The 14,710-nt window shown below is 38.1% G+C and overlaps 1 protein-coding gene across 3 annotated transcripts in view; it reads right to left on the bottom strand.

The window, feature by feature from the left end:
* TOX (thymocyte selection associated high mobility group box) overlaps nt 1-14,710 on the bottom strand; it is a 279,705-nt gene that overhangs the window by 152,253 nt on the left and 112,742 nt on the right. The window contains exon 1 of one of the 3 annotated variants that reach the window (XM_016120472.2): nt 7,409-10,231. The exons of the other annotated variants lie outside the window; for them this stretch is intronic. The gene's annotated coding sequence lies outside the window, so the exon portion shown is untranslated. Of the gene's footprint in view, nt 1-7,408; nt 10,232-14,710 lie in introns of those variants that run through there. 3 annotated transcript variants of the gene reach the window in all.

Here is a 14,710-nt window from a genome sequence, read left to right as displayed (position 1 = left end):
ATTCATAATTTTTCAGTATTTCCAGTATCAGCTACTTAAGGGAAATGTATGTAAATGTATGGTTATTTTTGCATTAAAGCTGTATTTCTCACTCCATATTGATGACATAAAGTGAAACAGAGAAAGAACAGAGATAGTTATTGCTATTTTCATCCTGCTTCTTAAATGACCAGTATATATTAAAAAGCAATATGGGATGGTGGCTAAGATCAACAGCTCTGAGGCCAGCATCCTTGAGTTCAAATGCTGGTTCCATCTCTTACTATATGTTAACCAATGTCTCAGTGTTTCTGTCTGTAAAATGGGAAAATGGTAGTGCCTTCCTTGTGGGTCATTGCAAGGACTAAATGAGTGATTACATACAAACTGCTTAAAACAGAGCTCAGATCATAGTACACACTGAACAAATGTAGCTATTACCCTTATATTAAGCTCATTACGACTGATCAAATTCATGAAGGATCTTTTAGGGATGATGAAGAAAAAAAATGGATTTAATGGGTGGGTTTTATGATTGGTACCACTTTGTAAATTTAATAAAATCATTTAATTGTCCAGTTAGCACAGGGGAATTTCATTGTAAGTAAATGACACCTCAACAAAGCCGTTAAAAAAAAAGTTTGTCTAGTGTTATTGATTCAATAGCATTAAGTGCCTGAGCTGTAAAGCCTGAGAATAAGAAATGAGAAGTACAGGGGAAGAAGAGAGAAAACGTGATGGGGCAAGAGCCTGTCTCCTCTCCTCTCGATCTTATTATATGAACTGTTAAATACAGGAGTAGAGCATATCATCAGCTGTCTCCCTTGAGTTGCTTCGTTGCCTGTGCTCCCAGAAGCCACCAGTTACTGTAAATAACCTGTCCAGCGCAAGGAGGTCAACTTTGCAAAAGCCTAGGAATTACTTATCTGTTTAGAATGTGTCTTTCACCTACTGCTAAACCTCTGTTTTCTGCAACCTTTACCTTAAAATCAAGTAGAAATTAACAATACTCTTGTTATCACTTTCTCACTTTCATTACCTCATTGACTGATTTAAAAAATTTATTCATTGATTCACTCATTAATTCAGCATTTAATATGCTACCACCCTTATAATACAGACATATTCCCAGAATCAGTCTGGATGTGCCCCTCTTCAAGTCCACTCACTATTTTCAGGACAGGGAATATAGTCAATATTATTTTAATGGCTATGTGTAGAGCTGGATGGGTGCTGGAGTAATTGGGGTGATCACTTCATAAATTATATAAATGTCTAACCATCTATACACCTAAAATTAATATAAAATTGTTAAATGTATTATACATTTTCAGATTTACTATACATCTGAAACTAATATAAAATTTTTAAAAAATCTTGAACATTCTTTGAAGTGTTTTTCACCTTTCAGATGAAGCTAAATCCTTCCCCTTCCTGTATCTCACGGCTCAAGGAATAGAGATTAGAATTGGTTCCTTCTAGAACATCACTTCACTGCTATTTTCAGCTTCTCTACAAAGTCTATGTCATCTGCTTTTTCACATTTTCTATGTCCCAATTGTTGCCATCTACCATTTTCCAGAAGGCCCTGCTACCTTCCTTTCCTTCTTATTCATTACCTTTCCTGATTTCAATATCCCCGTTGCTAATCTTTTCAAAACTGCCGTCACTTTTTTGGTTGTTGTTATTATAGTTTTAATTAATGACTGCACTTCAACCTCCTGTAGGTACCAGTAGGAACATGGAGTGGTCATCACACAGGACTGGCCTCTATGGATATCAAATTGTTAAATTCTTTACTCCGACTAGAACTTCCTCCCCTTCCACTTCTTCCATTTCTTCCATTTTTTAACTTCTGAGTCTTCTATCTGCTCTTCCAATAACCTTTAATAAGGCCACCTCACTCTGGTCTTTGTTCCTTTGACTCCAAGAAGATGTAGACTAGGTTTCAGAATTGGTCATTTCAAAGAAGCTATTCCTACTATTCTATTTCTTTTGACATCTTTGTCTTTTTTTTAACTCTGTACCTGTCTCACACTTTCCCAATCTTGGGGAAATCCCATTATTTTGCTTTTTCACATGATGTTGCTAGAGATCATCACAAAACTGATTGATTAACTCCACTATGTGATCATGTTTTCCAGTCTTAACTAGGCACTAATTAGCTTATCCTTTTTTGATGACTGGTGAACCATATTCAAAGCTGCAATTAAGGAATTCTTTTCAGAAATATTTATAATTGGATGGATAGCATTAAGAGAAGCATGGAGCTAGAAGACTAGTTAGAAGAATATGGCGACAGTCTGGACAAAAGATGATAAAGATGTAGATTAGGACTGAAGCAATAAGAATGGGTATTTTAGATCTATAACCTGCAGGACTGAGTATGGAGGAGAGAGAACTATTCTCAAGATATTTAAATTATGAGATTCAGTGATTTAGGAGACTGTGATGTGTCATTAATAAAAATAGAGGAACAGTTTTAGGAAGAAAAGTCAATTTGAAATTCTGACAGCTTTCTTTGATGAAGATGGCTGGCAGGGAGTAAAAATGAAAAAAATGGACGTAGGCGAGAACTCTCATTGAGCTTCCATCACATTCCCTACCTTGCCTATTCCAAGCTTTTCCCTAATCTTCAAATATTAAATCCCCAATGAGCTCTCCTCAACGATAACCTTGCCTCTTACTACACAGAAATATCTACCTGAATAAGCTGCTTCAACTTTCTTCTCCCTATCTTCGAACTTGTGCTTGAAATGGAATTTTTTCTTTGTTCTTTCCTTTTGGTTTTCGGGGTTTACTTTTCTTCCTTCTCAAGAATAGCCTTCCCCTTGCACTCTCAACTGTGACCTCCTCTGTGAATTTGCCCATTCATTTATTTCTCATTTTTCATCATCCCAATGACTATGAAAAGGCTCAAATTCTTCTTTGATCTTAAGCAAAATAAAATGAAGTAAAATAAAATAAAATAAAATAAAATAAAATAAAATAAAATAAAATAAAATAAAGCAAAACAAAACCCAAACAAACAACCAATGATCTTCCCTATACTAACCTACTCCTCAGGTTACTAATTTCTCTCTCTCTCATTCCCATTTTTACAAAACTTCTCAAAATAGCTTAGTACGCTTGCTGCATGCCTTTTCCAACCACTTACTCACTTGTCTCTTGACCTCTTGTAGTCTTATGCTGGCCTCTTTACTCCTTACACTCTGTTTCTTATTCCCTTTTCTTATTCAGAACTGATGACCAGTCCTCCTCTCTTGGAGATTCTTAGGCTGATCTCCCGCAAACTTTCTTCTCTGCCTCCACTTCCCCTTTTAGATCCCCAAGTTCCACCCTAGGAAATGGCTCCCCAAATCCTCTTCTCAGGAATGAGCTCACTTCTACAGAGAATATGTTGATTCTTTTCAGAAATGATCCTCTATGTACATGCATCTTTTCATTTTTACTTCCTGCTGGCCATCTTTATCAAAGAAACCTGTCAGAATCCCAAATTGATTGGGTTTAAGGCTCAGCTCTTCTTCCTTCTAAAACTGTCCCTCTGTTGTTATTAATGACACATCTTGGGCTCCTGAGTCATTGAATCTCATCAATTAATTATTTTTAAATAATTCTCTCTCCTACAGATTATAGATCTAAAATATCCATTCCCACTGCTTCGATCCTACTCTAAGTCCTTATCACCTGTTGTCCAGACTGTTGCCATCTCTTCTCACTGTTCCTCCATCACCTAGGTGTCTTTTAACACAATCCAGCCAATAGAACTCTGAACAATTTCATAAATTACAGCTTTGAACATAGTTCTCCCTTGTTCAAAATATGCCCTGGCTTCTTACTGCCAATTGAATAAAATAGTCTTCTTATTTTGATATCCAAAGCTCTCTGCCATCTGCTCTCAGCTTTGTGAAGCTACAAGCACTGCCAAACTGAGCTGCTCCGCATGCCCTCTGAGCTCGCCGTTCCTCTCCTAGCTGCATTTATTCATGCATGTGGTTCCTCTGTTTGGAATGTCATACTTCTTTTCCAAATATCTAAATTTGATCATTCTGCTTGTATAGCCTTCCCCGATCTTCAAACCAGAGTGATATTTATCGTCCTCTGATTTAGAATACTCGCCATTAGTTTTTACCTTACACTGATATCATAGTCTGCCTGAAACATCTGTGCGTGTATTTTACTTTATCTACTAGCTTGTAAGTTCATTGACAGCAGAAGTTGTGGACTCGAGTCTACTTTAGTGCCTGTATACACACCACTGCAGAGTGTGCTGGTTTCCATACATGTCATGCAACAGAATTTCCTACATGGGCTACTAGACCACCCCATAAGTTTTTGAGTTAGTAGGTCAGGAAAGGGGCCTGAGATTTGGTGTGTCTAACAAGTTAGGTGATGCTGATACTGCTGGTCCAGGAACCACAATTTGAGATCTACTGACACAAGGTGAAAGTTTCTAGGCTCGGATTTATTTCTACCTCTTAAGTACAACAAAACTTTGAATAAGTAGACAAAGTTGCTAAGCCCTGAGTTCTTCATGTGTAAAAGTGAAATCATTATATCACCAGTTCTACATAAATCAAGGATTGTGTTAAAATCAGTCACTAAAATTTCATAAAAATAAATGTCAAATGAATAAAAATAGTTAAGCCTTCCACCTTGGAAAGCCAAATCCATTTTGGTGATATTTTTCTTCTTTCTTCCGTGCATGCTTTTGTGTTCATTCTCCAGTGAAATAATCACCTCTCTTTTCTCCTCTAGAAGTTCATCTATAAAAAGTGCTAAATAAGCCCAATGCTACCTTTAAGATCAGATGAATATGTTTCAGAAAGTCTCCAGTTGGATCTGTTTGCAAGGTGAACATGGAAGCAATTTGGCCCATCAGTTGAAAAATTCCCCTCACTTGAGATAATTGACTTGGTTCATTACATATGTGTCCCTGAAATTTAGGACTGGTACTAGGGTGAAGCCAGTTCGCCTTATGAGAAAAACTGAAAAGAATGCTAAAGAACTGAGTAATTGAGGTTAGTGACATTTTAATGTAATATTTTTTTAAAAAAATAAATCTTAATGAAAAATTCTACCATGATGGGGAACAGTTTCATGACATTGGATTTGGCAATGATTTCTTGGTAATGACACCAAAAACACAAACAACAAAAAAAATTGATAAACTGGACTACATCAATATTAAGAAATGCTTTGCATTAGAGGACAAAATCAGGGTGAAAGACAACACAGAATGGAAGAAAATATTTGTAAATCATATATATGACAAGGGGTTAATATCTGAAAAAATATAAAGAACTACAACTCAACAACAAAAACAAACGATTTTGTTTAAAAAAATGGGCAAAGGACTTGAGTAGACATTTTTCCAAAAAAGATATACTAATGACCAGTAAGCACATGAAAAGATGCTCAACATTACTAATCATCAGAGAAATGCAAATCAAAACCACAATGAGATAGCACTTCACACCCATTAGGATGACTATTATATTAAAACAAACAAACAAAAAGGAAATAACGAGTGTTGGCAAGGATGTAAAGACACCGAAACTTGTGCACTGCTGTTAGAAATGTAAAACGGTACAGCTGCCATGAAAAAATATATATCAGTTCCTCAGAAATTTAAACATAGAATTACCATATGAACCAGCAATTCTACTTCTGGATGCATACCCAAAGGACTGAAAGCAAGAACTAGAAAAGATATTTGTATACCCATGTTTATAGAAGCATTTTTCATAATCGTCTGAAGTTAGAAGCAACTCGAGTATCATCTATAGATGAATGCATAAACAAAATGTTGTACATATATACAATGGAATATTATTCAATCTTAAAAAGGAAAGAAATTCTGGCATGTGCTACAACAAGGATGAATCTTGAGGACATTATGCCAAGTGAAGTAAGCTAGTCACAAAAAGACAAATACTACATGACTCTACTTACATTTGGTACCTAATCAAACTCATAGAAACAAAAAGTAGAATGGTGATTGCCAGGGACAGGGGGACGGGGACATGGAAAGTAGTTTAATGAGCACAGAATTTAGGTTTCAGAAGATGAAAAAATTGGGGGGGGTTAGTTGGAATGTACATTTAAAAGTGCTTAGGATGGTGAATTTCATGTTATGTGTATATTAGCATAATTTTTCTAAGGCAGCTAAAAAATTTATGATGAATAAAGCATCCAACTGTTTAGCATTAAACTGTTTAATAAAGGCAGATCGGTATAAATTTTTGAGAAATTGTTTGGTTTGAAAGTTAAGAAATCAAATGAACATATGCCCTTTTCTTGTCTTTCCACAAACTGGTGAATGTGTCCTAACTAGCGCCTTGTGCAATGATTCCCCATCCTTTGTGCTTTACCAGGAATGAACATATTTGAAAGTTACAAGGAGTCTTCGCAATTTTCAAAAACCCATTTCTTCTGCTTATAAGTGCAGACTGCTCTGAGAGCAAAAAGGGCCATCTAATAATTCATCAATAGCTACAAATCTTGTCAGGGACAAAAAATCCTCACATACGTATATGTTGATCTATAATTTAAGTGCTCTGATTATTGTTCAAATACTAATCTTTATAATATTAAACAGCATGGTCTAGTCTCAGTGCACTTCGATAAGCTCATTTAAGAATCATTACTTCTCTGCTTAAACACAGTACTTAAGTATCATCACTCAAATTTACTGATGGAGAAACACAGGACAGAGAAGACACTTAAGGGAAGTGGTCCCACTAATCAGAGGACAGGAAAGAGCAGGAAAATCTTCACAGTGTTCAGAGCTGGGCTCTGTGTCAGTCATGGCATCTAGTAAAAACTGTCACAGGATTTAGAAACAGAATATAGGTTCCCAATCCTCGATCTCATTTACTGGTCTGCAATTCCATTGGTTGCAACTGAAACCACAGTAAAGCAAGTGAGATTACAGTTTGACATTTAGTTCATGCAGTTCAAAATAACTGTAAGCAATGGAGATCATATAAGCCTCAAGAGTCAGAAAATGACTTGATGAATATGTTTTATACCTTCCTTTTTTTGAAGCTCAAAGAGCTATTTGAATTATGCATCCTATTTTATTTCTTACTGTTAAACACAGATATTGAAGTGTATATCCAGGGTCTTTAGGAATGCAAAGTAAAAGCAATGTCATGTATTCTGCTCCAGCAGGTAATTCAACGTTTTAGGATTAGCCAAGAGATTTATCTAGCAGCCTCCAAGGGAAGCAGAGTTCAAGTCTGGGCTCATCAATAATACATAAATAAACTGACAATTAGGTACAAAGTGGCTATCTTGTCAGACGACTTAATAGCCGATAAATGATACACTCACTCGCTGCCTTGAGTACAGAAAGAAAGGACATATTAAGATGGAATAAGGGCTGAAGAAAAAATATAGAAACAGTGAGCAAAGCCTAACTCACCTTTAGACTTCAAGCATCATTCCCCTGTCATCCTGCTGTGAATTAAGGCCTGGCTGTTAAAATGTAAAGATGAACGAAGCTTAATTTCATAGCCTCAGCTCTGAAGTTCATTGCCTAATTAAGCAACATAGAGCTCGACGTTAATATGTGTGCACATGTTTTGGAGAAGTTGTGGACAGGCTGGGAGTCCAGAAGAGTTTTGCTTTCTGTGAAGATTAAGTTCTGAAGTCGGGCTAGTCAAATGACCCTAAAAAATTCCCGGTATCTCCCTCAAGTTTGTGTCACACAATGTTCAAACAATGAGGTGACTCATCCCTTCTCCCAGTGTTCCAGACGCCCACGTTATCTAAGAGGACCAGGCCAAATGGGGCATTTGTATCTAAGGGCCAGGCAGTAGCAGAATGCCAGTCGTCACACCTGACCTTTGAAATGTCACCACTGCGAAGGGGACGAAAGGACAGAACAAATGCAGGATAGATGTTAACTCTTCAGAGTTAAATTTTAGTCAGAGTTAAATTTGTATATGTAGTTAAATGCCCATGTTCTGTCTCCTTTATATACCATGGTTAGTACAAGTACCAATTCTGAGGTTCCACTGTAAACTACCAAAATGTGAAAAAGTGGGAAAATAGTAAGAAAAGAAAGTAAAAATAATTGATGTGCTAATTCTGGAAGGGTTCTTCAAAATCTGAGGTGGGATGTGGCATTGGTATTCAGTACTAAATCAGTTTTAAGGTAAATGACACGTAGAGTCAGAATCATCCCTGACAGCTAATCCTCTACTTGGTGTTCGATGAAGTAGTTGGCTTGTGTAGGGTACTTGACAAGTATCTTTAACCAGCAGGACATTGGTCAGTTCAGTGCCAGGTTCACATTACCAGAGGCACTGGAAGTGAGGTCAAAAGAAGTGAAGCTAATGAAAGCGAGGCTGGCAGAAAGGAGGGCAAGTCCACATTCAAGTCATGCACACTCTGGGTGGTTCCCCACCCTCAAGGGCTAGTGGAGACCTCTGCTCTATATCGAAGCTCTTTCAATTAAAGATATGGGAATTACGGCCCATAGAAAAGAGGTTGGCCCAAATAAACCACACAACTAGTTAGAAGTACCATAGGAATCCCAACCCAGGTCTTCTAGACCCTCAGGACTTACTTAGCTAGTTCATTACCGCTATGCATTTGGATTAATAACAGCAGGTAAACACAAAGTCTAGATGAAGAGACACTATTTAAAAGGCATACATTGGATGAATAATGATCTCGAACTTTAAATGATGAACTAAATTGTAAATTTCATCATTGCAAAGCCTGAAATGAGACAACTATAAAGAAATGAGACAACTATAAAAAGTCAAAAAAAAAAAAAAAAAGAGTTGAAAGGTACCAAGGAAATACAGGCTTTTGTGAGTAACAAGAGGTTTTGAGTAATGGATTCATTCATCTGAGTCAGGAGTCCACAAACTCTGTCCATGGGCCAAATCTGGCCTGCTACCTACCTGCTTTTATAAAGCCATGGTCATTTCTTTATGCCTTGCTATGGCAGCTTTTGCTGTATAATCCAATAGCCGAATGTGACATAGACTGTCTGACCTGAAAAACCAAAAATATGTGCTATCTGGCCTTTTACAAGAAAAGTATGCCAACCCCTGAACGAAGTCATCACAATATAGGACAGATTCAAGGGGTTATTAACCAGTCATATTTGTTAATCTGTAAAGACAGTTCTCAAACTGTGTCTCACAAAACTAAGACTTTGGGATGTTAAGAGTTATTCTGTAAAAAATTGATTCAGTGAACTAAAAAGTTTGAAAAAGGCTGGGAAAATGATTGAAAAAAGTTTTTTGGGGGGGGGTGATAAAAAAGCTTACTAAAGGACTTCTCGGTCTTCAATAAACCAACATGCACCGGGAACACACGAGTTGAGGTGAAGGGCATTATTACATGCTGTACTTCCCAAACTCATTTGACCAGTGGTGTACAGACCTAGAGCTGAGCCAAAGGTCTCACAATTCCTGCCTGCTTGGACCTCTACTACAACCACGAGGCCTACAGGAGGATGGAGAAAAGGGAAAAGCTGCCAGGACTAAGAGGAAGTCATTTATTGTCATTTATTTCTTCACTGGCTCACCAGAGTTATGTATACATACATACATACATACACACATATATATACACACATATATGTGTATATATATAGAATAATTTGATTATTCTATATGTTAATCAAATTATTCTTCTCTGAGAGACTAACAGAGATCAAAACACTATACAAAGCCTTAGATGATAAATACTTTTCACTAAACTTAGTGCATGGTGTAATAATGTGCCCTTCTCAGAATAAATCTGTGTCTCCAAATGGAGTATCGAGGTGCGGGGTGTTCATGAGACAAAAGGACATCCCTCTGTGCAATGACATGACCAATATTTGGGATAGAATTGACCCTCGAAAAATGTAAGTATTGGGGTGCTGACCCCTTACATAGTCAAAAATTCACATATAACTTTTGATGCCCCCAAAACTTATCTACAGTCATTCCTGGTAGCTGGGATTGGTTCCAGGATACCAAAATCCATGGCTGCTCAAGTTCCTTATATAGAATGGCATAGATTAATGCACACAGTCGGCCCTCTGTATACACTAATTCCCAAAGATGGACTGAAAATACTATTTTTGATCCATAACTGACTGAATCTGTGGATGCAAAACCCAGGGATGTGGAGGGCTAACTGACTATTTCTTGGAAAAGATCTACATATAAGTGGTCTCATACAGTTCAACCAGTGTTGTTCAAGAGTCAACTGTATGTATATATGTGTATGTGTGTGTGTGTGTATATTCGTGTGTGTATTATATATTATGTTATATTATATTATATTATATTATTATATTATATTATATTATATTATATTATATTATATTATATTATATTATATTATATATATGCAGCTTTACACATTTTGCTTCTAGTGTTTTGTTTCCATACCATGAGCTGAATGTCAGTTTGAGTAACTGTTTCTCCTTTGGTGTTAACAAAAGAACATATGGTATTTCACTTGCATCTCATTAAGCTCTTCAAATATTAGAGTAGTAGGAGATTTGGAATTTCTACCAAAAAAAAAAAAAAAAAGCATATTCCCATTAGCTGTACTTGACAATGTTGTAGTTATTAATATAAACTATTTTCAAATGAAATACTTTATGACTCCTCTTTCTTTTAAACTCAGAGGGTGCACCTTGTCATGGCTATAGGCTCATGACCAAAGCCCCCATCCAGGACACGATCCCCTTAGCCCCAGCCCAAGGAGACATGTCAGACCACAGGAGCCCTACCCACATCTCAGGAAACAGACTTGAGGTGAGACACTGGCTAGACCAATCAGATTCACTCCAGAGACACAAAGTCCTCAGAGCTGAGTCCCAGCAACAGCAGTGCTCCACGGTGCGGGTGGAGTGGGAGGTAGGGGCATGAGTGCCCATGGTCTTAACTAGCCATCCTGCAATGCTGAATGTGCCCAATGTCCCAAGGCCTTTCAGATACTACCTCTTTTAATTATTATTATCTCCATTTTTTAGACAGGGAAACTAAGGCGCAGAATGGGTAAAGAACTGGCCTAGGATCACACGTTAGCAAGCTGAAGAGCTGGGATATAAACTCACACTGAGTCTAGAGAGCGTGCTTTTAACTGTGTTCTGGTGGGCTCAATGTTCTGTTGTCCTTCCCAGACTTGGACTGTCACTTCCTGGATTCCATGACACACTTCGTATCGCACTAAATTTTTATTTTTGCTTCATTTAGCCAGAGTTGGTTTCTGTTACTTGCAATGGAAAGAAACTTAGAGGAGAGAAAGCATTCCTCTCCTTTCTTACTAAGAGTTCCTCTACAGACCCTGTTTGAAAGATACTATCAGTTTGAAGGATACTATCAGTCATTATCAGTTTCTACCATAGACATCGCAATTCTATAGCACAGAAGTTACGTGGACCAGCAGAGATGGGGCGAGGGCTGGCAGTGAGCAGCCCTGTGGAACACCCCAGCACAATGCAGGCTGGCATAGACTTGCTGCCAATTGCTAAAGCTACACCATTTCACAGTTCCTTGTCAAAAGCATCCCTGTATTGCTCAGTAGGTGACCAAGCCCAGTGGGGTTGGTGCTTACCAGCCTGGGATCCTGAGGTATCCTCTCCTCTCCTGCTTATCCCCTCCAAAGTGCAGACCACAGTTATGTGTATCTCTTCAGAGCAAAGGTACTTTTCTTCGTAGGTCCTCAAAGACAATTTCTTTATACAGAAGCTTTCATCTTGTTTTTAACCTAACATTTATTGAACGTTTACAAAATTAAGCATTTTTCTAAGTGCTTTACGTGTATGAATTCTTATAAGCCTCACAAGAACCAGATGATATTTGACAGATGAGGAAAAGTGAGGCAGAAAGGAAGCGTATAGCTAGGACTGAGCTCAGGCCGCGGGTTGCAGAGCTGACGCGGTCACGCTATTGATTGTGTAAGAAACAGCAACCCGCCACATGGTGGGCAAGGACAAGCAGGAAAGCTTGCTGGCAAACATGAATTGTGGTGCTGATAAAAATGGTTGGTAGTCGTGCAATCCAAATTATCCTATTTAATGAAGCTGAAGAGAATTGTTCATTTAGAATACAATTAACAAGAAAATTAAGCATTGGCCTTCAAGCTAGAAAAGAGAGTGAATCACATGCTTCTTCAAGAAATAGAAAAAGTCTGATTTTCCGAAGTGATAGTACGATTTAGGAAAACCCAACAGTGCCTAGAGAAACCAAAAATATATAATTATGTTTATTAACTCAAAAGGAAAAACTACAGTAAGTTCTAAAGGGGCAATTGTTACTCAGGATATCATCGCGATCACTTCTTAATACCTGATCGCTTCTGTCTGTGGCACCTGTTTGGGGCCATCAATGTCTAGTTAACAAGTGTATCTTCTCCAACAGGCTTTTACTCTCTGCACCAGTAATATGAGACATAAATGAGATTTGCAACTTTAGAAACTGTTCCAAAGAAACATGTCAGACAACACTCAGGCTTGCTCTGAATTTCCTTGTTTTGTGAGAGAGTTTTATCTCTGGCAAGGAATTAATCTTCAAAAAACCCCGGTAACGCATTGATGTTACAGACATACACTTGTAGAGAAAGTGTATCTTGGGGTCGTAAGGAGGGTTAATGCTCTTTCAGACTGTAATCAATGGGAGCAGCGTGATGTACAGAACCTCCGCGCGCTGTCGAGCAGCCCCAGCGTATCTTGGCGTTGGCTGGGCTGCTGGCATGATGGAGACGCTGGAGTCCTCGTTACACTAGTTGTACCTGGCAGGCCGTGCTGGGTCTGTGCAAAGATAAAATGAGAAGTCCCTGGGCAACCGCAGGCTATCTGTCTCTGCTGCACATGCTGCTGGCTGTAACTTTGTAGTTTATGTAAAAATAGCTGTTTTCTGAAATGGAATGAAAGCAAGGCGAAGGGCGGCAAGTATAGGCTGAAACTGAGAAAGAAGTTCAAATACAGAGGCCCAAGACTGAAAGCGCTGACGGCTGAGTTGCCGTGTGGTAGGCCGACAGCCAGGAGGCAGACACGGAGTTTTCCTTACGTTTTGGTCAATGTATGTGAATGTTCACTGCAGGTAGAAACACAACCGTGTTTTCCAAAATGGAAATACCATAAAATTGTAAAGGTTTTTTTCTTCCTTTTGTTGGCACAGGACGCCGGCCTGTTTCAGCAGTATACAAACTATTCGCATCTAGACATTTCAGAATAAATTTTTGCTTTTAAAATCAAATACACATTTTAGGTGCCTGACCTTATTTTTTGCTTTAAGGAGCAAACTCTTTGTTTCTCCTGCATGAATTCATAGGCAATTATGCTCTGTCATTTTCTAAGCTTCCTGTAAGAATCTTCAGCATCAACTTTCTATAGGGAATAGTGGTCACTTCCTCTCATGAAAAAAAACATCCACATCCCAATCGATCATCTCACTGAAGCTATAAAGGACTCTTTGCTAAAGCTACATTTTTAGAATTAAGCATTACTCAACGTTTTTTCTCTCTGTCTTATTTTTAAGTGTAGTTTTCATACATTATATCAGTTCAGGTTACAACACAGTGACTCGACACCTATATATCTTATGAAGTGATCATTATGATAAGTGTAGTAACCATCTGTCACCATAGAAAGTTATTACAATATTATCGACTATATTGCCTATGCTGTACATTACATCTCTGTGACTTATTTATTTTATTACTCAACTTTTTTGAGGCCAACTAAATAGAAACTCTTGTCATGGCTCAACATTTTTCAACTCAATTCTCTTCTTTACCTACAAATTACAGTTTGAAGACGAAGGTGATAAAACTTTAAAGATTATCTTTTCCTGTGACTGTGTTTGTTAACTTTATTGCTGCACATGTAAGATATTTACATTACATAAGATTCCAACAATGGAGAGTAGAAGGTGCTCTCCCCAGACACTCAAGTTAAAAATAAAAAGAAAATAGAAAAAAGAAATGCAAGAACAGGGAGAGTGAGGAAACGGGCGATTGCTGTCAGGAAAGGCTCAGTTGGTCGCTGGGCTCAAGCAAAGCCCAGCATCTCTCTTCTGAAGGTGGGCAGAGAACTGGGGCAGCAGAGAAGACAGACAGCAGGTACTCAGCCGACAGTCTGGACCCTGAACCAGGAAGAGTCACCGGTTTTGCTCTAGGGGTTAACAGAACAGTGAGATACTTACTAGCAAGGAAGACTCCAGAATTTCTCTATATAAGAGGTCTAGGGTCCTTGTCCTGAAGCTTCACTTGTCATAGCAAGTATGCTGTTTAACTTGAGGATTGATTTAACTCATGGAAGATGGAGGTGTGTGGCCAATGGATATTTTATGACTACAGCCTCTTCAAGGGGTCCAGCGACTTTGAGAAATACTAACAAAGTCCCACCAAAAAATAGTAAAAGGAAGGGCCTGTCAAGGACGCACAGGATGTTCCAAAGCCTAGGCTAGGAATTATTGGGCCAGATGAGAAAATGTCTTTTTCATCTACAGATACAAAAATAGTGAAGCTTTCAATGGAAAGATAATGAATGCATTTAAGACATGTTGAGGCCAGAGTTTCTTCTGAGGGGAAATGAAAAAAGCAATAAGACCCAGAGGTAAGACTAAGATGGGGTTCTGGGGTCGTTGGAACTTTTCATTTCAGTCATGCCATTCAATGTTTGAGATGCCGGGCTGGGTTAGGGGCAGGGAGAGAGTATATTCTTCTAAATCTAAGATCACAGATCTTTACTCTTGAGTCA

The sequence above is a fragment of the Rousettus aegyptiacus genome, unplaced genomic scaffold, assembly GCF_014176215.1.
Source record: "Rousettus aegyptiacus isolate mRouAeg1 unplaced genomic scaffold, mRouAeg1.p scaffold_m13_p_15, whole genome shotgun sequence".
Taxonomy (NCBI): Eukaryota; Metazoa; Chordata; class Mammalia; order Chiroptera; family Pteropodidae; genus Rousettus; species Rousettus aegyptiacus.
This window is presented reverse-complemented; position numbering and strand designations above follow the sequence as displayed.